General features: G+C 41.4%; 1 long non-coding RNA gene and 1 pseudogene across 1 annotated transcript in view; both read right to left on the bottom strand.

The window, feature by feature from the left end:
• LOC148005700 (uncharacterized) overlaps positions 1-12,982 on the bottom strand; it is a 48,822-nt gene extending 35,840 nt beyond the window's left edge. The window contains exon 1 of the long non-coding RNA XR_015620709.1: positions 12,912-12,982. This is a non-coding gene — a long non-coding RNA (uncharacterized LOC148005700). The remainder of the gene's footprint in view (positions 1-12,911) is intronic.
• A 3,949-nt stretch (positions 12,983-16,931) lies between these two features.
• On the bottom strand, positions 16,932-17,407 carry Rps18-ps1 (ribosomal protein S18, pseudogene 1; annotated as a pseudogene).
• Between the last annotated feature and the right edge of the window lie 6,383 nt (positions 17,408-23,790).

The raw sequence follows: 23,790 nt of genomic DNA, 5'->3' as shown, positions 1-23,790 counted from the left end.
AAACATACAGGAAATCCAGGACTCAATGAGAAGATCAAACCTAAGGATAATAGGTATAGAAGAGAGTGAAGACTCCCAGCTCAAAGGACCAGTAAATATCTTCAACAAAATCATAGAAGAAAACTTCCCTAACCTAAAAAAAGAGATACCCATAGACATACAGGAAGCCTACAGAACTCCAAATAGATTGGACCAGAAAAGAAACACCTCCCGTCACATAATTGTCAAAACACCAAACGCACAAAATAAAGAAAGAATATTAAAAGCAGTAAGGGAAAAAGGTCAAGTAACATATAAAGGGAGACCTATCAGAATCACACCAGACTTCTCGCCAGAAACTATGAAGGCCAGAAGATCCTGGACTGATGTTATACAGACCCTAAGAGAACACAAATGCCAGCCCAGATTACTGTATCCAGCAAAACTCTCAATTAACATCGATGGAGAAACCAAGATATTCCATGACAAAACCAAATTTACACAATATCTTTCTACAAATCCAGCACTACAAAGGATAATAAATGGTAAAGCCCAACATAAGGAGGCAAGCTATACCCTAGAAGAAGCAAGAAACTAATCGTCTTGGCAACAAAACAAAGAGAATGAAAGCACACAAACATAACCTCACATCAAATATGAATATAACGGGAAGCAATAATCACTATTCCTTAATATCTCTCAATATCAATGGCCTCAACTCCCCAATAAAAAGACATAGATTAACAAACTGGATACGCAACGAGGACCCTGCATTCTGCTGCCTACAGGAAACACACCTCAGAGACAAAGACAGACACTATCTCAGAGTGAAAGGCTGGAAAACAACTTTCCAAGCAAATGGTCAGAAGAAGCAAGCTGGAGTAGCCATTCTAATATCAAATAAAATCAATTTCCAACTAAAAGTCATCAAAAAAGATAAGGAAGGACACTTCATATTCATCAAAGGAAAAATCAACCAAGATGAACTCTCAATCCTAAATATCTATGCCCCAAATACAAGGGCACCTACATATGTAAAAGAAACCTTACTAAAGCTCAAAACACACATTGCACCTCACACAATAATAGTGGGAGATTTCAACACCCCACTCTCATCAATGGACAGATCATGGAAACAGAAATTAAACAGTGATGTAGACAGACTAAGAGAAGTCATGAGCCAAATGGACTTAACGGATATTTATAGAACATTCTATCCTAAAGCAAAAGGATATACCTTCTTCTCAGCTCCTCATGGTACTTTCTCCAAAATTGACCATATAATTGGTCAAAAATGGGCCTCAACAGGTACAGAAAGATAGAAATAATCCCATGCGTGCTATCGGACCACCACGGCCTAAAACTGGTCTTCAATAACAATAAGGGAAGAATGCCCACATATACGTGGAAATTGAACAATGCTCTACTCAATGATAACCTGGTCAAGGAAGAAATAAAGAAAGCAATTAAAAACTTTTTAGAATTTAATGAAAATGAAGATACAACATACTCAAACTTATGGGACACAATGAAAGCTGTGCTAAGAGGAAAACTCATAGCGCTGAGTGCCTGCAGAAAGAAACAGGAAAGAGCATATGTCAGCAGCTTGACAGCACACCTAAAAGCTCTAGAACAAAAAGAAGCAAATACACCCAGGAGGAGTAGAAGGCAGGAAATAATCAAACTCAGAGCTGAAATCAACCAAGTAGAAACAAAAAGGACCATAGAAAGAATCAACAGAACCAAAAGTTGGTTCTTTGAGAAAATCAACAAGATAGATAAACCCTTAGCCAGACTAACGAGAGGACACAGAGAGTGTGTCCAAATTAACAAAATCAGAAATGAAAAGGGAGACATAACTACAGATTCGGAGGAAATTCAAAAAATCATCAGATCTTACTATAAAAACCTATATTCAACAAAACTTGAAAATCTTCAGGAAATGGACAATTTCCTAGACAGATACCAGGTATCGAAGTTAAATCAGGAACAGATAAACCAGTTAAACAACCCCATAACTCCTAAGGAAATAGAAGCAGTCATTAAAGGTCTCCCAACCAAAAAGAGCCCAGGTCCAGACGGGTTTAGTGCAGAATTCTATCAAACCTTCATAGAAGACCTCATACCAATATTATCCAAACTATTCCACAAAATTGAAACAGATGGAGCCCTACCGAATTCCTTCTACGAAGCCACAATTACTCTTATACCTAAACCACACAAAGACACAACAAAGAAAGAGAACTTCAGACCAATTTCCCTTATGAATATCGACGCAAAAATACTCAATAAAATTCTGGCAAACCGAATTCAAGAGCACATCAAAACAATCATCCACCATGATCAAGTAGGCTTCATCCCAGGCATGCAGGGATGGTTTAATATACGGAAAACCATCAACGTGATCCATTATATAAACAAACTGAAAGAACAGAACCACATGATCATTTCATTAGATGCTGAGAAAGCATTTGACAAAATTCAACACCCCTTCATGATAAAAGTCCTGGAAAGAATAGGAATTCAAGGCCCATACCTAAACATAGTAAAAGCCATATACAGCAAACCAGTTGCTAACATTAAACTAAATGGAGAGAAACTTGAAGCAATCCCACTAAAATCAGGGACTAGACAAGGCTGCCCACTCTCTCCCTACTTATTCAATATAGTTCTTGAAGTTCTAGCCAGAGCAATCAGACAACAAAAGGAGATCAAAGGGATACAGATCGGAAAAGAAGAGGTCAAAATATCACTATTTGCAGATGACATGATAGTATATTTAAGTGATCCCAAAAGTTCCACCAGAGAACTACTAAAGCTGATAAACAACTTCAGCAAAGTGGCTGGGTATAAAATTAACTCAAATAAATCAGTTGCCTTCCTCTATACAAAAGAGAAACAAGCCGAGAAAGAAATTAGGGAAACGACACCCTTCATAATAGACCCAAATAATATAAAGTACCTCGGTGTGACTTTAACCAAGCAAGTAAAAGATCTGTACAATAAGAACTTCAAGACACTGAGGAAAGAAATTGAAGAAGACCTCAGAAGATGGAAAGATCTCCCATGCTCATGGATTGGCAGGATTAATATGGTAAAAATGGCCATTTTACCAAAAGCAATCTACAGATTCAATGCAATCCCCATCAAAATACCAATCCAATTCTTCAAAGAGTTAGACATAACACTTTGCAAATTCATCTGGAATAACAAAAAACCCAGGATAGCTAAAGCTATCCTCAACAATAAAAGGACTTCAGGGGGAATCACTATCCCTGAACTCAAGCAGTATTACAGAGCAATAGTGATAAAAACTGCATGGTATTGGTACAGAGACAGACAGATAGACCAATGGAATAGAATTGAAGACCCAGAAATGAACCCACACACCTATGGTCACTTGATTTTTGACAAAGGAGCCAAAACCATCCAATGGAAAAAAGATAGCATTTTCAGCAAATGGTGCTGGTTCAACTGGAGGGCAACATGTAGAAGAATGCAGATCGATCCATCCTTATCACCCTGTACAAAGCTTAAGTCCAAGTGGATCAAGGACCTCCACATCAAACCAGACACACTCAAACTAATAGAAGAAAAACTAGGGAAGCATCTGGAACACATGGGCACTGGAAAAAATTTCCTGAACAAAACACCAATGGCTTATGCTCTAAGATCAAGAATCGACAAATGGGATCTCATAAAACTGCAAAGCTTCTGTAAGGCAAAGGACACTGTGGTTAGGACAAAACGGCAACCAACAGATTGGGAAAAGATCTTTACCAATCCTACAACAGATAGAGGCCTTATTTCCAAAATATACAAAGAACTCAAGAAGTTAGACCGCAGGGAAACAAATAACCCTATTAAAAAATGGGGTTCAGAGCTAAACAAAGAATTCACAGCTGAGGAATGCCGAATGGCTGAGAAACACCTAAAGAAATGTTCAACATCTTTAGTCATAAGGGAAATGCAAATCAAAACAACCCTGAGATTTCACCTCACACCAGTGCGATTGGCTAAGATCAAAAACTCAGGTGACAGCAGATGCTGGCGAGGATGTGGAGAAAGAGGAACACTCCTCCATTGTTGGTGGGATTGCAGACTGGTAAAACCATTCTGGAAATCAGTCTGGAGGTTCCTCAGAAAATTGGACATTGAACTGCCTGAGGATCCAGCTATACCTCTCTTGGGCATATACCCAAAAGATGCCTCAACATATAAAAGAGACACGTGCTCTACTATGTTCATCGCAGCCTTATTTATAATAGCCAGAAAATGGAAAGAACCCAGATGCCCTTCAACAGAGGAATGGATACAGAAAATGTGGTACATCTACACAATGGAATATTACTCAGCTATCAAAAACAACGAGTTTATGAAATTCGTAGGCAAATGGTTGGAACTGGAAAATATCATCCTGAGTGAGCTAACCCAATCACAGAAAGACATACATGGTATGCACTCATTGATAAGTGGCTATTAGCCCAAATGCTTGAATTACCCTAGATCCCTAGAACAAACGAAACTCAAGACGGATGATCAAAATGTGAATGCTTCACTCCTTTTTTAAATGAGGAAAAAGAATACCCTTGGCAGGGAAGGGAGAGGCAAAGATTAAAACAGAGACTGAAGGAACACCCATTCAGAGCCTGCCCCACATGTGGCCCATACATATACAGCCACCCAATTAGACAAGATGGATGAAGCAAAGAAGTGCAGACCGACAGGAGCCGGATGTAGATCGCTCCTGAGAGACACAGCCAGAATACAGCAAATATAGAGGCGAATGCCAGCAGCAAACCACTGAACTGAGAATAGGTCCCCTATTGAAGGAATCAGAGAAAGAACTGGAAGAGCTTGAAGGGGCTCGAGACCCCAAAAGTACAACAATGCCAAGCAACCAGAGCTTCCAGGGACTAAGCCACTACCTAAAGACTATACATGGACTGACCCTGGACTCTGATCCCATAGGTAGCAATGAATATCCTAGTAAGAGCACCAGTGGAAGGGGAAGCCCTGGGTCCTGCTAAGACTGAACCCCCAGTGAACTAGTCTATGGGGGGAGGGCGGCAATGGGGGGAGGGTTGGGAGGGGAACACCCATAAGGAAGGGGAGGGGGGAGGGGGATGTTTGCCCGGAAACCGGGAAAGGGAATAACACTTGAAATGTATATAAGAAATACTCAAGTAAATAAAAAAAAAAAAAACAAAAAAAAAACAAAAAAAAAAAAACTATTGGTTGTAGATAGTTTTTGAAAGTCTGGTAGAATTCTATTGTGAATCCAACTGGGCCTGCATTTTTCCCCAGAAGGTGTTTTGTTACTATCTCAATATCCTTGTGTAATTACTAGTGAGTTGTCTGATGTTGATTTTAACCTTTATTGCATTGAGGTAGGGTACAGAGTTATTTGTTTTTCTGAATTAGGTTTTTGTTTTTGTGTGTGTCTCAGGATGGGGGTCTATTTTAGAAGAGTTTCCATGCTGATTAGAATGTTTATTCTTTGGTGTTCAGGTGGAAAAGTCTTTTTTTTTTTTAAATTGAACAACTTGAAATTCTAATTGACTTCATCTTAACATTTGTTGAACAACTTAATTCTGACTCAAAGCAATGGCTTTCCTTTTACATTTAATAAAGAAAAGGGGTGCTCTGTGGTGGGTGCGGCATGATGGGTGCTGTGTGACATGTGCTTACAGCTCTAGAAACTGCAAAGATGGAGACATAAAGATCACCTGAATGCAGGAGTCTGTGGCCACACTGAGAACATAACAAGACCCTGTTGTTAAAAAGATGCAAACTAGTAGAGGAAAATTTCCTGAACAAAACACCAATGGCTTATGCTTTAAGACCAAGAATAGACAAATGGGATCTCATAAAACTGCAAAGCTTCTGTAAGGCAAAGGACACTGTGGTTAGGACAAAACGGCAACCAACAGATTGGGAAAAGATCTTTACCAATCCTACAACAGATAGAGGGCTTATATCCAAAATATACAAAGAACTCAAGAAGTTAGACCGCAGGGAGACAAATAACCCTATTAAAAATGGGGTTCAGAGCTAAACAAAGAATTCACAGCTGAGGAATGCCGAATGGTGGAGAAACACCTAAAGAAATGTTCAACATCTTTAGTCATAAGGGAAATGCAAATCAAAACAACCCTGAGATTTCACCTCACACCAGTGAGAATGGCTAAGATCAAAAACTCAGGTGACAGCAAATGCTGGTGAGGATGCGGAGAAAGAGGAACACTCCTCCATTGTTGGTGGGACTGCAAACTGGTACAACCATTCTGGAAATCACTCTGGAGGTTCCTCAGAAAATTGGACATTGCACTACCTGAGGACTCAGCTATACTTCTCCTGGACATATAAGAGATGCGCCAACATACAACAAAGACATATGCTCCACTATGTTCATCGCAGCCTTATTTATAATAGCTAGAAGCTGGAAAGAACCCAGATGCCCTTCAACAGAGGAATGGATACAGAAAATGTGGTACATCTACACAATGGCGTACTACTCAGCTATCAAAAAGAATGATTTCATGAAATTGATAGGCAAATGGATTGAACTAGAAAATATCATTTTGAGTGAGGTAACCTAATCACAGAAAAACACACATGGTATGCACTCACTGATAAGTGGATATTAGCCCAAAAGCTTGAGTCATCCAAGATACAATCTACAGACCACAGGAAGCTCAAGAAGAAGAATGACGAAAATGTGGATGCTTCACTCCTTCTTAAAAGGGGAAATGGAAATATTCATTGGAGGGGATATGGAGGCAAAGTTTGGAGCAGAGACTGAAGGAACGGTCATTCAGAGCCTGCCCCACATGTGCCCCATACACACACACACACACACACACACACACACACACACACACACACACACACACACAGAGTCACCAAGACTAGATAAGGTTGATGAAGCTAAGAAGTGCATGGAATCAGATATAGATGTCTCCTAACAGACATAGCAAGAGCATGTCAAATACAGAGGCGAATGCTAGCAGCAAACCCCTGAACTGAGAACAGGACCCCTGTTGGAGGAATTAGAGAAAAGATTGAAAGAGGTGAAGGGGCTTGCAAGCCCATAAGAACAACAATGCCAACCAACCAGAGCTTCCAGGGACTAAACCACTACCCAAAGACTATATATGGACTGACCCTGGGCTCCAGCTGCGTATGTAGCAGAGAATGGTCTGGTTGGGCACTAAAGGAAGGAGAAGTCCTTCATCATGCCAAGGCTAAAGCCCCAGTGTAAGAGAATGTCAGGGGGTCGGTAAGGGGTAATGGATGGGGATGGGAACACCCTTATAGAAGTGGGGGAGGGAGATGGGATAGGGGTCTTATGGACAGGAAATGGGGAAAGGGAATAACATTTGAAATGTAAATAAAAAATATCCAATTTAAAAGAAAAGAAAGGCAATGGAAAAAAGATGCATGTATCAATGCTGCTGTCTACTTTGGTCAAAAAAGCTTCTTTCTGTAGTGGTCAGGGTTATCTGCAAATGCATATCTGATCAAAATGATGAAAAAAATGACTTTTAAATGCTCATGATACATCTCTACCAGCTTGTCCAAGGCTCAGGGGACAATGCAGAAGGGGGCCTAGAAAACTAGGGAGTCCTGGTGCAAGCCTTTAATTTCACCACTCAGGAGGCAGAGGCAGGAGTGTCTCATAAATTCAAAGTCAGCCTGGTCTACAAAGCCAGTTCCAGGACAGGCAAGGCTACACAGAGAGACCTTGTCTCAAATATAAAGGAGGAAGGGATGGAACATGTAGAATGCTGTCTTGCAAGCATTACATGACCCTCGCACTGTTGGTCTCATAGCAGTGGTGACCACCTGCACAAGCTTGACCCTTCCCCCATCCTATCATAAATGGGGAAGAGAGACTCATGACACACAGCCACACTCACCCTCACTCATTTGCTAGCAGTTAATGGTTACTAAGGTAGAGGGGCTCACAAGGCCTCACCCTTCCCTAGGGATCTACAGGAAGCTAATGGTTGCTGGGAGAAGGTAGAAACCTTTTCCTCAGTGGTGTAGCCAATGGCAAGGTGTACAGCTTCCATAATTAACCATGCTCCTATAAGTGATCTCAATGAAATTCATAAGGTCACCAAAGAGGAAAAAGATATAATAAAAGGGTATAGAAATGCTTTTTCTGGAAATGTTCTAAAACATATCTTTCCAAATCAAACTTTTTTCCAAGATTAAATCAAATTAATAATGTAATTTGAAATTACTTATAACTATATTTTCATTTTGCTAATATACTGTGGACTCAGATTGTCCAGAATTAACCTTAAGGAAAGCAATGTAATTGGATTCCCTATGTAATCAACTCCTTCAAGCTAAGCTGAATAGCTTTGATCTAATGCTATGTTCTCTACATGACCCATTCATGCTCTTGATTCAGAACAGTGTACATGTGGTAATTAGACCTAAGGATATTCACTAGAAGCAGTAAGGCATTAAAAACAATGTCTTCCTCATAACTTACTGGCATAGATTGATAACCTCTGATTGTGACTGTGTGCTCTTATGAGTCAATAGAGTTACTTAAACAATACTTTCCTTTATAAGATTTGTGTAAAATATCGATTAAAACAAAAGGTCTTCATTCCTTTTAGAGACATAATGAAAGACATTGTGTGTAACTAACAAATGCTAATAAAAAGTAAGACCAAAGGCTACCCTTCCAGATTCAGCCTACAATCCTCTTGCTTCTGTCAGAGGAAAAGAAGGTTTCCCCACCACTGGCCTGGGTTTCCTGGGAGCCATGAAGACACTGCAGGATTATTGCCAGACAACCCCAATGGCATGGGAAAATCTCATCCCTGAGTACTCTTAGGTGAGTCTTTGGACAAGGTCAGTCAAGCTTCTTCTCCTTGCTGGGCTTCATCTATCTCATTTGTCAGGATCAGCAGTAAATGCCTCTCTGTCCTGCATAATGACACTGATGCTTGTTTGCTGAGAATTCTAAAAGCACCCTATTATGACCTGAACTGTGTCTCCAAATTTTGCATGTTGAAGTCCTAAACCCCATGTCACTGTATGTGGAGTATGACTGTATTTGGAAATAAGTCATGAAAGAGATAATTACATTATGGTAAGATCCAATCAGATAAAAACAGGAGTTCTTAGAACACCCTTATAGAAGGGAAGGGGGAGGGGTTAGGGGGCTTATGGACAGGAAACTGGGAAAGGGAATAACATTTGAAATGTAAATAGGAAACACCCAATAAAAATGTAATTTTAAAAATCCAATAAAAGAAAAAAGAAGGAAAAAAAAAAAGACAAGGCTAAAATGCTAGGTATAAAAGAAAGACCATGTGAAGGCCCACCTGAAGACAATACCCAGAACACAAGGAGAGAGGACCCTTGCCAACCTTGCCAACAATGTGCTCTCAAACTTATAGCATCCACAATTGTGAGACCATAAACTATTACTTGAAGCCTCTGACTTCCAAAAGTTAGTTCTTGAATCTAGAGCAAACTCAAAAATATTCTCCCTTTACCTCAGATACATACTGTGATGGATTGAATAGGCTTGGCCCCCACAGACTCATGTGTTTCAGTGCTTGGCTAAAGGGAGTGGCACTATTAGGAAGTATGGCCTTATTGAAGGAGATGTGGCCTTATTGAAGGGGGTGTGGCCTTATTGAAGGAGGTGTGCCACTGTGTAGGTGGGCTTTGAGATTATGCTCAGGCACTTAGTACAGACGAGAGTTCCCTTCTGCTGCCTGCCTTTCAGGTGAAATATTCTTTAGATATCTGTTTGATCTATTTGATGTATAATGTCATATTTTATATTTATTTTTTTATTCACTTTACATCCCAAACTCTGTCCCCCCTGGTTCCTCCTCCCACAGTCCCTCCCTCTATCCCTTCCCCTTCTCCTCTGGAAGAGTGAAGGTCCCTCCCCCTATGAATTCCCCTACCCTGGCACATCAAGTTTTAGGATGACATTTTATTATGATGTTTCTTTAATTTTTGTTCAGATAACCGGTGTATTAGTGAAAGTAGGTATTGAAAGTACCTACTATTATTGATTTGGATTTTCTTCATTTTATAGATTTTTTTCTTTTATTGGATATTTTCTTCATTAACATTTCTTTTTTTCCCCATCTTTGTTAACTTGAGTACTTCTTATTTACATTTCGATCATTATTCCCCTTCCCGGTTTCCAGGCCAACATCCCTCTAACCCCTCCCTATTGATTTGGATTTAATCTGTGTCTTGAATTCCAGTAGTATGCTTTTTATGAAATTGGGCTCTCCAGAGTTTGCTGCATATTTGTTTAGGGTTGTAATGTCTTCTTGGTTAATTGTTCCTTTGATTAGAATCAAATGACCTTCTTTGTTTCTTCTGATTAGTTTTAGTTTGAAGTCTATTTTGTTAGTCTATCTGCTTGCTTCCTGGTCTCATTTTCTTAGACTAGTTTTTTTCTTCCTTCTACTTTAAGGTGGTTGGTACTTAACTTCAAAGTCAAGATGAATTTCTTGTACTAAACAGAAAGATGGATTTTGCTTTTTAATCCATTTCCCTCATCTGTGTCTTTTAATTAGGCAGTTAAGCCTATCAATAGTTATTGAAAGTGTTAATTTTAATCATTTTTATGATTTTTTTTTTGCTATTTGTGTTCTCAGTTTTATTTCGTGTTTCATTCATCAGAACTTCTTTTGTTTTTCTGTGTAGAATCTCTTGTTTCTGTTTATTCCTCCTTCAGTTTGAAGTATTGCTTCTAGGATTCTCAATAGGGATGATTGGATGGAATGAATTCTCTGGGCCTGTGTACTGTGGAAAGTTTTTCCTTTTTAGTCAACCAAAGCACAAAGTTTTGCTGGGTACAATAATATAGGAATGCATCCCTCTTTGGGGTTTCTACTACTGTGAGAAAACACAATAACCAAAATCAACTTGGGGAGGAAAGAGTTTATTTCATTATACTTCCACAGCATGGTCTACCACTGAGGGAAATCAGAGCAGGGAATCAAATAGGGCAGGAACCTGGAGGCAGGAGCTTTTGTGGAGATCATGAGTTACTATATTGCTCATCATGACCCAGCCTGCTTTCTTATATCTCTCAGGACCATGAGCTCAGGGATAAGCTCGACCCTCCTACATTAAGCGTAAGTCAAGAGAATGTACCACAGGCCAGTCTTGTGGAGAGGATAACTTCTCAAATGGAGTTCCCTCTTCTTTCGTTAAGTTAATATAAAAGCTAGGCAGCCTGACAAAATCCTTTAAATATGACATATATTGCTCCAGGGTCTTCTGGCTTTTGAAGTTTCTATTGATAAATCTACTGCTGTTCTAACAAAATTTTCTTTCTTTTCATGTCTCCAAATTTTTAAATGCTTCACATTTATGTTTGCATTTGTAAAAATGTTCCATATTCTTTGCCTGTTTGGTCTAGTTTCTTGACTTTACATTTACGTCTTGACAGTTCATCTTTTATTTGACCCTTTCTACTCTAAGGATTTCCACGAGTTTGTTGTTTCTTCTTCCTTCCTTCCTTCCTTCCTTCCTTCCTTCCTTCCTTCCTTCCTTCCTTCCTTCCTTCTTTCCTTCCTTTCTTTCTCTCTCTCTCTCCCCCCCTCTCTCTCTCTCTTTCTTTCTTTCTTTCTGTCTCTCTGTGTCTGTCTCTCTCTCTCTCTTTCTTTCTTTCTTCCCTCCTCTCTCTCTCTCTCTCTCTCTCTCTCTCTCTCTCTCTCTCTCTCTCTCTCTCTCTTTCTTGTTTTGTTTCATTTTTGAGATAGGGCTTCTCTGTGTAGCCCTGGCCCTGTAGACCAGGCTGGCCTCCAACTTCTAGAGATCCACCTGCCTCTGCCCCCAGAGTTCTGGTATTAAGAGTGTGCACCACCTCCGCCTGGCTTCCCCTGAGTTTTCTAATGAGTTTTTGAATTTCAATTCTGTCTTCATTTCAGTTTGAGTTAGTTCTCTTCAATATTTCTATCTCCTTCTGGATTGCCTTCTTTATGTTTATATTTTCTTGGTCAGCATTCAGGCATTTATTGCTATTCCTTTTAAGTTTATTGAACTGGTTGTACATGTTTTCTTTTTAAAAAGTAAATCATTTTATTTTATGTATATGGGTATTTTGTCTGCTTCTTTATCATGTGTATACACGAGGAGGACAGAAGAAAGCATTAGTTCCCCCATGTAACTTGGGTTACAGTGATGCCTAAACAATGAAGGTTGGGTATGGTGCAGGCCAGTAAGGGCCCAAAAACTCAGCAGGCTGAGTCTGACCCCAGGTGTAGGTGCTGGGTTATTGCCTATTGGGTATGGTGTAGGTGGGCTAGAATCCAGATGACTCATTAGACTGTACCAACACATAGGATATACAGTCAGAATCAAGTCTGGATGTTGGGATCCATACAGGTATAACAACTGAATATCTCAACTGGTATTGCAAATCACAGGATGTGAAATTGAGACCAGTACTGGTGTGGGGAAGGTGAAGGCCAGACTGGTCAAACGCTGAAGATGTGCAGTGACAACAGTACCTGGCAAGGACCACCTGTAGTTGCAAAAATATAAAAACTAAAATGCTGTCTTTTATTCCCGGACTAGGTCCAGCACTGCAGTGCCCCAAGATATCTCATTGATATCTTAATCTCAGTGCAAAGCCTCTTACCTGCTTTGCTCCATCCCATATCACACTGCCGAAGGCCTCTCTCTGAGCCTGGCAGCAATCTCTCTACCTATCTAGTGCCCAAGGCAGGTTTCCATGCCAGAAACACACATCCTAACTCCGTGGCAGCCCAGACCAGTTGCCCTACACTCCCTTACACTTAAATCTACACATGAAAGACCACACGACACAATAACCTCTGATCCAATTGATAAGATCTAATTGCCCACCTAAACACACAAAGCCCTGTACACATCCATCCCTTAAGAACATTTACACCAACCTGTAAGGGTACAGCATGGAATCTTAACGTCAGCCTCCATGTTGTCTCCGCAGCGGCTTCTCTCCTTCCTCTCCTCTTCCGTTCTGTCTCCTCCTCTTCCTTCAAACTTTTCTCCCGCCCATCCTTCTTGCTCGTCCAATGACAGGCCTCATTCTATCTTGTACCTGCCTCACCTGTGACATCATCCCACAACCACCACGACCGGCCCAATGCCTTTGAAGTGCAACAGGTCAAGTGTGGGGACAGGGTAGTGTACAGCACGTGAACTCATTAAATAGGGTTGCCACAGAAGCTGTGTAACTAGGTCCAAGCCTGGGAGAATGGGAGAGGCTGGACTAACGTGCTGGGCCATCTCACAGGATCTGGTTTAGAAATCTTCATTCTCCTTCCTGAGTGCTCTGTTGTAGGGATGTTCTACTATACCGACTGCCCCACTCCCCAATGCTATCACATATAAATTGTACAAAAAATAGCAGATTTCATTTTGACACTTTCATGTATACATGTAACATGCTTTCATATACATTGTGATTTTTGAAAGCCTTGGGTTTATTTTTATTTTGCCTTTTGCTTGGTTGGCTAGTTGGGTAAGTGAAATGTCTTTTAATTAAAAATATTTATTTTGTGTGTGTATGAGTACTTTGCCTGTGTGGGTGTCTGGGCATCATGCTTTTTTCTGGTGCCTGCTGAAGCTAGAAGAGGGCTTGGGATTTATTGGGGATTGAGTTACAGATTGTTGTGAGCCACCACGTAAGCGTTGGGAATCAAACCTGGCTTCTCTGGAATAGTAGCCAGTACTCTAAATTGCTGAGCCATCTCTCCAGCCTGCTTAATTTTATTTTATATTTTATTTATTCTTTTTTCTTTGGTTTTTCAACTCAGAGTTTCTCAGTGTATTCTTTACTGTCCTGGAACTCACTCTGTAGAGTAGGCTAGCCTTAAACTCAGTGAGCCACCTGCTGCTGCCTCCCCAGTGCTGGGACCAACAGATTAGGAAAAGAGCTTTACCAATCCTACATCTGATAGCAGTTCCTGTTTTAATCATATTATTTTCCTTTCTTTCTGCTTCCATACCCCTCCATCACTTTCCACCCTCTCTTTGTCATCATGGTGGCCTTTTCCTTTTCCTGCTCCTGCCTCAACCCCAACCCAAACAGATTCAGCTGTGCACTATCTGCACCCTCAACGCCCCCAGCCTTGAGATGTATTTCAGAGTTTAGATAAAGGTTTAAAATGCACATTGTTCATATGCCATTTAAAGTAATGGCATATTTCTTAAAGAAAAATGAAAAATATACAAATAAAAAATAACCAAAATGTTTGTTTACAGAGTATTTTAAAAATATAGTGGAAGAAATAGAATGTCTGTCCTGTGCATTCATCTCTGTGATCCAACAGCAGTGAAGTCACAACCCAGCTTATTTCCTGCATGGAAGTCATTGTGAGAAAATACTTTTCTCTGCTTACCATCATTCATTTGTCTTAATATTATAACTTTGGTGTGCATGTGTGATGCATGTATGTGTGTGGGTGCATGCGTGTGTGCATGTTACATGTACTTGAGTATAACCCTTGAATGTCTGTATGCAGGTTAGAGATTTCCTCTATCTCTCATTGAACCCATTTCAGCTGGGTTGGCAGGTTAAAAGCAAGGTGGGATCCACCTGTCTCTGTCACCCTGGCCTTACAGGCACACACCCAATGTCCAGCCTATACATTGTGAATGGAATTGAAACTCAGATTATAGGGGTTTTATAGCAAGCCCTGGCCCACTGAGCATTCTCTTTTGCATCCACGGTGACAATTCAAAGATTATAGACATTTCCTTGCTAAGTCAGAATATTTAAAAAACGTTGTCCTGTTTATATTCATGTGGAGCAACAGAAACCGGTTGCTCTGTAGAAGAGAGAGGAGCTGATCTACTCAGATGGAAACCATTCCCATGGCTCCCTCCTTCCTTTTCTTCTGCCTTAGCTATCTCTAGTGAGTTGCTGCCAGCTATTTCCCAAAGGGTAAGAGAAATTTGTGTTTTCAGGTGGTGCTAGCAAAGGCGCGGCTTTACAAAAAGGTCTTGGCTGTCATTTACCCAGCTGCCTGTTTTTGTGCAGAGGCTGAAGACTGGTAGCCACGGAGCATGTCTGACCTCTAGGAAGATTTTACATCAATCCCCCCCCAACTTCACTGTTTTTGATGAGAATAATGAGCAGCGGGGGGCTTGGCTCTTAAGGAGACACTTCTTCCCTGAGCACCACCTCTTTGTGCTTTAACTGTCTCAGTTGTGTGTGTACAATGGAGAGAATAGCCCAGGAGACCCTTTGGCTAAGCTGCTATTCCATCTGCTTTGGTGAACCAGGAAAACCTGCGTTAGGTCTTGCCTTATGGCAAATTCAGATCTGCAGTTGTTGTTTTCCCACGCTTACTTAAGCTTCTTTGCATATATCTATGGGTACGGAAAAAAACCCTGAGGGTCTCCTTCTGAGTGTGAGATACTTTTATTTAATGAGGCCCTCCGACCCTGCCTCGAGCAGATACAAACAAACAAGCAAACAAACAAAAGACCTCTTGAGCTGACGTCAACAGTGGATACCGGTTCACGAACAGGAGACAAGAAGGAGTATCAGAATGGCAAGTGTGTGCTCTGTCTCCTCCAGGGTTGGGTGATATTTTGTAATTCTGGGGAATGGGAGTTTGGTACACTGACTTCTTGTATGATCTTTTAAAATTAATTGTTAAAAAGGAATTTAGTGGGGCAAAGTGACTGAACTTACCTGAAGATCAGTTTAAAGTTGTAACATGATTGGAAGAGTTGAGTAATTCTGATAAATTTGGAGGAGCTACTTAAAAGACAAATGTTACCTGGATCTTAGGAATGTACTTGTAGAATGTGGTAGCCATCACTTGCCTACTGTCTTATCATCATGTCTTGTTACCCTGCATCTAACTTTGGCTTGCCTTGATGTAGTTGTGCAACTTATTTACTTACTGTGTCGATATCCAGGATTGATATGAACAGCTCAATGGAAGACTTAAGTAAAATGAAACATGTTTATGGTTCTTAGTAATCCATGGCCTATGCTTCTTTCGGCTACTAATCTTCCACCCAAATATAGAATGATCAGAATATAGTGATAGTGTGAAGAGATAGCCTAACACTGACTTCTGTAATCTGCAAAGTCCCTTCAGGCCCCCAAATTTGGGACTTCTAATCAAACAAAGCAAGATTTTTGGTTGGGTCTGGTGACATAGGCCCATAATCCTACCTATTCTGGATGCCGAGGTGAAGGCCGGTCTGGGTCATGGTGGTACTTTGACTGAGAATGACCCCCCATAGATGCATACTTTTGAGTTCTTAGTCATTAGGGAGTGGCATTACTTGAGAAGGATGGCCTTATTGCAGTGGGTGTGGCCTTGTTGGAGGAAGTATATCACTGGGAGTAGGCTTTGCTGTTTTGAAAACCCAAGCCAGGTCCAGTGTCATTTTCTTTTCCTAATGTCTACAGATCAAGATGTAGAACTCTCAGCTCCTTCTCTAGCGCCATGCCTGCCTTCAGGCCACCATGTTCCTCACCATGATGATAATAGACTAACCCTCTGAAACTATAAGCAAGAACCCATTTAAAGCTTTCCTTTGTAAGAGTTGCTGTAGGCATGGTGCTCTTCATATCAACAGACCACTGACTGAAACAGTAATTTAGTGAGACTGTCCTTTTAAGAATTTTTTTTTTACCAATTTTTGAGAATTTCATATTTTGATACGTTTCATCCCTACCACCCACCAACTCCTTGAGAACCTGTCTTAAAGCAAAACATAGGAAAGGGTTTCAGTGTGCTTGGAATAGAAAAAAAACAGTAAACATACTAAGCTGAGGTAAAGGCTATTATATGCTCTAGATTTAAGCACAGGAATTCAGAGACAGACACCCCTGAGAAAAGAACCGTAGTGTGATCCTAATGCTTGTGTGCAAGCTTCTTCTTTTTATCCATAGGTATATAAACTATTAGCAGTAAAGGCCCAGAACTTCATTTCTTTTCGGATACACCCAAAGTACAGCCCCTGCAGCCTGTGGTCTTGTGTGCTGACTGCTGACCTGAAGGCCCCTAAAGTGGCGCAGCTCCCAGCCCCCAATGGGCTTGAATTCTCTTCAGCGGCTCCAGGTCCTCACACAGCTTGTTGTCTAGACCATTGGCTAGAACTTAACCGCACTTCCCATTCTTCACATCCTTCTGTCTGTTCAGGAACCAGTCTGGGATCGTGTACTGTCGTGGGTTCTGCATGATGGTGATCACACGCTCTACCTCATCCTCGTGAGTTCTCCAGCCCTCTTGGTGAGGTCAATGTCTGCTTTCCTCAACACCACATGAGCATATCTCCGCCCCACACCCTTAATGATAAAGGCTATTTTCCGCCGCCAGTCGATGTGGGTGTTGAGTACCTGCAAAATGTGCTGGAACTTCTCGGGATCACTAGAGACGTGCGGCAGCACAAGCAGTGGCATGTGGGCCTCCTGTGAAAGAGCATATGCAAGCTTCTTAAGAAAGACAGTCACACTACAGTGTTTTAACAATAATGTCTACACATATTTACACATATACATATACAAATGTGCATGTATGCAAACCCCACAAGTGTACTCATGTACACACACACACACACACACACACACACACACACACCAGTTTGTGTCTTTTAAAATTACATTGCTCAAAAGATGCAATTTGCAACCAGGTTCAAAGACTAAGCAAAGTTTAAAAGTACAGTTTAAAACTTAAATGAGATGTTTTACACATTGCTATTATTATCTTAAGTAATTGCCTAATCAGGCATGGTGGTGCATGCCTATAATCTGAGCCCTTAAAAGTAGAGGCAGGGAGCTAGAGAGACAGTTCAGCAGTTAAGAGCACTGACTGCTCTTCCAGAACTCCTATGTTTGATTCTTAGCACCCATTGATAGTTTACTAACCATCTATAACTTCAGTTTGACAGGACCTGATGCCCTCTTTTGACCTCCACAGGCATGTGATACATAGATGTACTTAATTTTCATAACCATAAAATAAAAATTTAAAAGATAAAGGAGGAGAGAGAAGAATGAGGAGGAGAAGGAGGGGGAAGAGGAAGAGGAGGAAGAGGAGGAGAAAGAAATGCAGGAGGATCAGGAGTTCAAGGTCATCCTTGATTATTTGACTACTCAGTGAATTCCAACCCACCCTGGGCTACTGGAGAGCCTGCCAAGCATGAAAACAATCCTTCTCCTCAAACATCAAAGAAAGCCACATTTTCTGTTCTTTTTCTTTCTTCTCTTCTCTTCTTTCTTTCTTTCTTTCTTTCTTTCTTTCTTTCTTTCTTCCTTCCTTCCTTCCTTCCTTCCTTCCTTCTTCCCTCCCTCCCTCCCTCTCTCTCTCTCTTTCTTTCTTTCTTTCTTTCTTTCTTTCTTTCTTTCTTTCTTTCTTTCTTTCTTTCTTCTTTCCTTCCTTCCTTTCTTCAAGCCAAGTTCTCACTGTGTATCTTTGGTTATATTCGAACTCACTCTTGTACACTCGGCTGGCCTTGAACTCACAGAGACTCACCTCTGTATCAGATGCCTCTGCCTTCTGAGTGTTGGGTGTGTACCACTATGCCCAGACAAAAATTCTTTTTATAAACAAAGTTGAAAGACTCATTTTTAGGTGTAGGGATGAGAGGAATGTCAGTTACTAGGGTTACATTTAACTATTCAAAGATTCTGGTAGTAAGCACATTTTACATGATGACTTTGGCATACTCCTTTGAGACAGGACAAAGGAAAGCTGTGCCTGTGTTTGTCATTGTGGGAAGGTAAAACCATGCCAGGAAGCTTGGTAAGATAGAGTGGGTTGAGACCCAGAGACTAGATGTGCACATACTTGAGACTTAGGCAACTCTCTGCTCCCTGCCAGATTCCTGGCCTGGATGAAACACGTGCCATTACTCTCCATATAAGAAAACATGATCTGTGGTCATGTAGCAGAGAACAGAGTTCTCCCTCATGCTAATGAGGTACCAAGAAGCTCTGAGGGCTTAGGCAATAAGCTTCTCTCCCCAGACATTCCTCCCTTCAAAAGTTATTTAAACTCGGGTCCACCCTGAGAAGTGGTGGCATACAGTACAGTATGCATATATTTTCCATAATGAATAGTCAATAAATGATATGCATAGATGTGGCTCCCCCTCCCCCCCCCATGGGGAACGTGCAGAAGGTCTTTGCCTACAGGGCGACAGCTAAATCTCCCGCAGAAGGCCTCTCTGTGCTTCAAGGCTGCCTCCACCCAGCTGAGGACAATCAATGCTGAGTTAGGCTGGAGCTTCCCTTTCACCTGGCCCCAGGCTAGAAGCTGTCATCAGTTCACTGTCCCTGACTCCATTTTCCAGAACCAACTCCAGCTTCTCCTTCATCTCAGACTGACTTCTTGAGTACACTTGTTTTACCTTGGAACCCACCTTTTTTTCCCCATCTTTACTAACTTGAGTATTTCTTATTTACATTTCGATTGTTATTCCCCTTCCCGGTTTCCAGGCCAACATCCCCCTAGTCCCTCCTCCTCCCCTTCTCTGCGGGTGTTCCCCTCCCGATCCTCCCCCAATTACCACCCTCCCCCAACAATCACGTTCACTGGGGGTTCAGTCTTGGCAGGACCAAGGGCTTCCCCTTCCACTGGTGCTGTTACTAGGCTATTCATTGCTACCTATGCAGTTGGAGCCCAGGGTCAGTTCATGTATAGTCTTTGGGTAGTAGCTTAGTCCCTGGAAGCTCTGGTTGCTTGGCATCGTTGCTCATATGGGGTCTCGAGCCCCTTCAAGCTCTTTCAGTCCTTTCTAAGATTCCTTCAACGGGGGTCCCGTTCTCAGTTCAGTGGTTTGCTGCTGGCATTCGCCTATGTATTTGCTGTATTCTGGGTGTGTCTCTCAGGAGAGAGCTACATCCGGTTCCTGTCGGCCTGCACTTCTTTGCTTCATTCATCTTGTTTAATTGGGTGGCTGTATATGTATGGGCCAAATGTGAGGCAGGCTCTGAATGGGTGTTCCTTCTGCCTCTGTTCTAAACTTTGCCTCCCTATTCCCTGCCAAGGGTTTTCTTGTTCCCCTTTTAAAGAAGGAGTGAAGCATTCACACTTTGGTCATCCTTCTTGAGTTTCATGTGTTCTGTGCATCTAGGGTAATTCGAGCTAAATCCACTTATCAATGAGTGCATACCATGTGTGTTTTTCTGTAATGGGTTACCTCACTCAGGATGATATTTTCCAGGTCCATCCATTTGCCTATGAATTTCATAAAGTCATTGTTTTTGATAGCTGAGTAATATTCCATTGTGTAGATGTACCACATTTTCTGTATCCATTCCTCTGTTGAAGGGCATCTGGGTTCTTTCCAGCTTCTGGCTATTATAAATAAGGCTGCTATGAACATAGTGGAGCATGTGTCTTTGTTATATGTTGGGGCATCTTTTAGGTATATGCCCAAGAGAGGTATAGCGGGTCCTCAGGTAGTTCAGGAACCCACCTTTTTCAAATGAAGTTTCTGGTGAGTTGGAAGTATGCTATGCCTGCATTACCATGTGACATTAAAGGCACAGACAGCTGGGAAGATAGCGAATGTTCACTTTCCAGGACTAGTGTTCTTTGCAATGAACTTCTCTAACAACCATCTGGATCTCGGGATTTAGCTTCTGCTTGCCAAAGTCTATGCAATGAAGCGGGGGTTTGTAATCAAATATGCTGGTAAAATGCTACATCAGATACTATTGTCTTAGAATTCATACCGCGTATTACTGTACTAAGGTCTTTGAGAAATCCTGCACTAAAGACCCTGCCCCTCTGCATTTGATTTGGGGTTTACAAGGCTTATTTAACCTTGGAAGCTACAGGTTGTCCTTGTTTATTAATACCGTTTGGGATTCTTGTTCCAAAGAATGCGCTCGTCTTTTATTCTTAGCTCAGCCTCTTTGTTTTTTGTGACACAAAAGATGGCTTCATTTACAGTGCATTTAAAACTGTTATAATGAGACCAAGTGCTTTGTACATTAACCTGTGATGAACTTTATATCTGGTGTTAATTAGTTAACAAAAAGAACCCACAGGTATGAAGGCTGAAGAGAAATGTAAAATATATGTTATCTCAGGTTACCACATATAGCTCATAGAGCTTTTGGTGATGACATTCTTTGATTTTTTTTTTTTTTAAGTTTCATTATGGACGTGGAATGAAGGCAGGCTGTGGCAGAGAGCCAACACTGAGACATTATCCATTAAGTTACCATTAACTTAGGTCTGTTGTGATGGAAGAACAGCCAGTTAGAAACAAACAAACAAAATGTCATTAATAGTACGATTATTTGATGGGCTTCAAGCTTCTGCTTTCACAGGGTTTTATTGTGGCACCATTTAATCCAAAGCTTTTTAGGGGCAAGACTCCATCTCTTCTTAGGACATTATCATAAGATAACCTAGGTGATTACATTGTTCTGGGTCACCATATTATCATTGCTGCTTCTGCCCTACAGAGGTACCGACCACAATTTCTGACCTATCCAAAGGGCTATTCACTCCGATTAAGTTTGTCACAAGTTTATGAACAACTGCTCTTTGTCCAACATTAGGTTAAGATGAAGGAAATGGAGATGACACAATTCTGTGATCTTTTAAAGTGAATTATATAAAAGGAAACAGGCAAACAAATGGATCATTTGAGGATAAGGTGGTAGATGATGATACAGCAGTTCATCAGAGATAAGAATAACAGGTGAAGCAGTTCAGGAAGCTTTCCTGGGGACAATAATGAGTCTGGAATGACACATGAGAAATAAGCACCGCCCTCACCCTGGCAAGGCTCAGGAGACAGCGCAGAATAGGGAGTGTAAAGAATATAATAGGGGAACAAGAATACCCTTGGGAGGGGATAGAGAGGCAAAGTTTAGAACAGAGGCTGAAGGAACACCCATTCAGAGCCTAACCCACATGTGGCCCATACATAGACAGCCACCAATCTAGATAAAATGGATGAAGCAAAGAAGTCCAGACTGATAGGAACTGGATGTAGATCTATCCTGAGAGACACAGTCAGAATATGGCAAATACGTATGTGAATGCTAGCAGCAAACCACTGAAATGGGAATGGGACCCCCATTGAAGGAATCAGAGAAAGGACTGGAAGAGCTTGAAGGGGCTTGAGATCCCATATGAACAACAATGCCAAGCAACCAGATCTTCCAGGGACTAAGCCACTACCCAAAGACTGACCCTGGGCTCCAACCTCATAGGTAGCAATGAATAGCCTAGTAAGGGCACCAGTGGAAGGGGAAGCCCTTGGTCCTGCCAAGACTGAACTCCCAGTGAACGTGATTGTTGGGGGGAGGGCGGTAATGGGGGGAGGATGGCGAAGGGAACACCCATATAGAAGGGGAGAGGGAGGGGTTAGGGGGATGTTGGCCTGGAAACAGGGGAAAGGGAATAACATTTGTAATGTAAATAAGAAATACCCAATTTAATAAAGATGAAAAACAAAGAAAAGAAAAGAAAAAAAGAATATAAGAGCAGGAGAGTTTGGAGGAGCAGTGTGAAACAGAATCTTCTGGATATGACATGGCCATTATACTCATGAATTTATAAAGCCATGGAGACCTGTGCAAGACCAGTCAGTCGTTATGCTAGCATGTATGGGGGAGGGGCTGTAGTGTGCAATCTCTAGCTGAGGAGCTGTCAGCTGGCAGTTGCCTACTGGAGGAGGGAGAGCTATTTTTCTTCAGGAGCGTGACTGCTGCTGGATTGCCCGTATTCAGGTGGATGTCCTCACACTCATGTGCATACAGGGAGCATAAACTGATTTCAGTAGCCTCTGAAAATATAAGAGGACATGAAGGTGTGAGGAAGTGCTGGGGGATAAGGGGAAGGAATTAGGGTGGATATGATAATGATACACTGAATACACGTATGCATTTGCCAAGGAATAAATAAAAAATATCTGAAATAATAAGTGAATGATTTGGTGCCCTCTGTTGAGGGCACATTTTCTAGGTAGAAGAAAGAATGAGCTGTTGCTGTTTGGTGCAGTAGAAGTATGGCCTTTGCTGGTAAGGGTGGCAGGAGCAGCACCCCTGGATCCTGTTTGCAGAGTGACTTGATTCTTCTTTCTGAAGAGTGGCAGCCTTTATTTATGCTAGGACCCAACTGCAGCAAGGAGGAAAGTAACCCTGTCATCTAAGTCCCATGGGACATGCTCAAAGTGGGGTCGGTGAAGTCCCCCAGTCTCCTGGGATATTTCCCCATTTCCCCTCTGTATGTGAGCCAGCTGTACTTTACGTGACGACTCTTCTTATTATATAGCAAGTTGTGGAGTACACAGAAAGCACTGTTGTACAGTCACATGCTCTACGGAGAGATCCCGATGACAGCACTAAGAAGTCATCTGCACAGTTTAACCATGGTCTGACAGGTGTCTTTCTCATGGACAGACCCCACCTTTGATGCTGGATGTGTATTATTAAATAACATAGAGAGCTTCTTGTTGCCCTGTGCCCAGTGGCAAGGGAGAATTGATACAACAATTGTGATATTGTCACAAACAGAAGGGAACTCTGCCATGGGGGGAAAGTCTGATTAATAATGCTATTTTCAAGTACAAGTGTGAGCAAAGAAAGTACTTCCAAAGAGGATACTGGGATAGATGCTAATTATTCTGCAGCCACACAGATATCCTATTATAAAGAAAAGATAACCTATTATAAAGAAAGGCCAGAATTGTTGTGCAAAGCCTACCTTACAAATGGTCACTTTTATGTGTGAGTACAATTTCTAATAATAAAAAAAAGCAATTTTGTAAGAGATTAAGTTCTTTATCCAAGTCTGGGAATATTTTAACTTAGGGCTC

The sequence above is a fragment of the Rattus norvegicus genome, chromosome 5 (assembly GCF_021556685.1).
Source record: "Rattus norvegicus strain SHRSP/BbbUtx chromosome 5, alternate assembly SHRSP_T2T, whole genome shotgun sequence".
Lineage (NCBI taxonomy): Eukaryota > Metazoa > Chordata > Mammalia > Rodentia > Muridae > Rattus > Rattus norvegicus.
The sequence above is the reverse complement of the archived record's forward strand: the minus strand, read 5'-3'. Positions and strand labels throughout refer to the sequence as shown.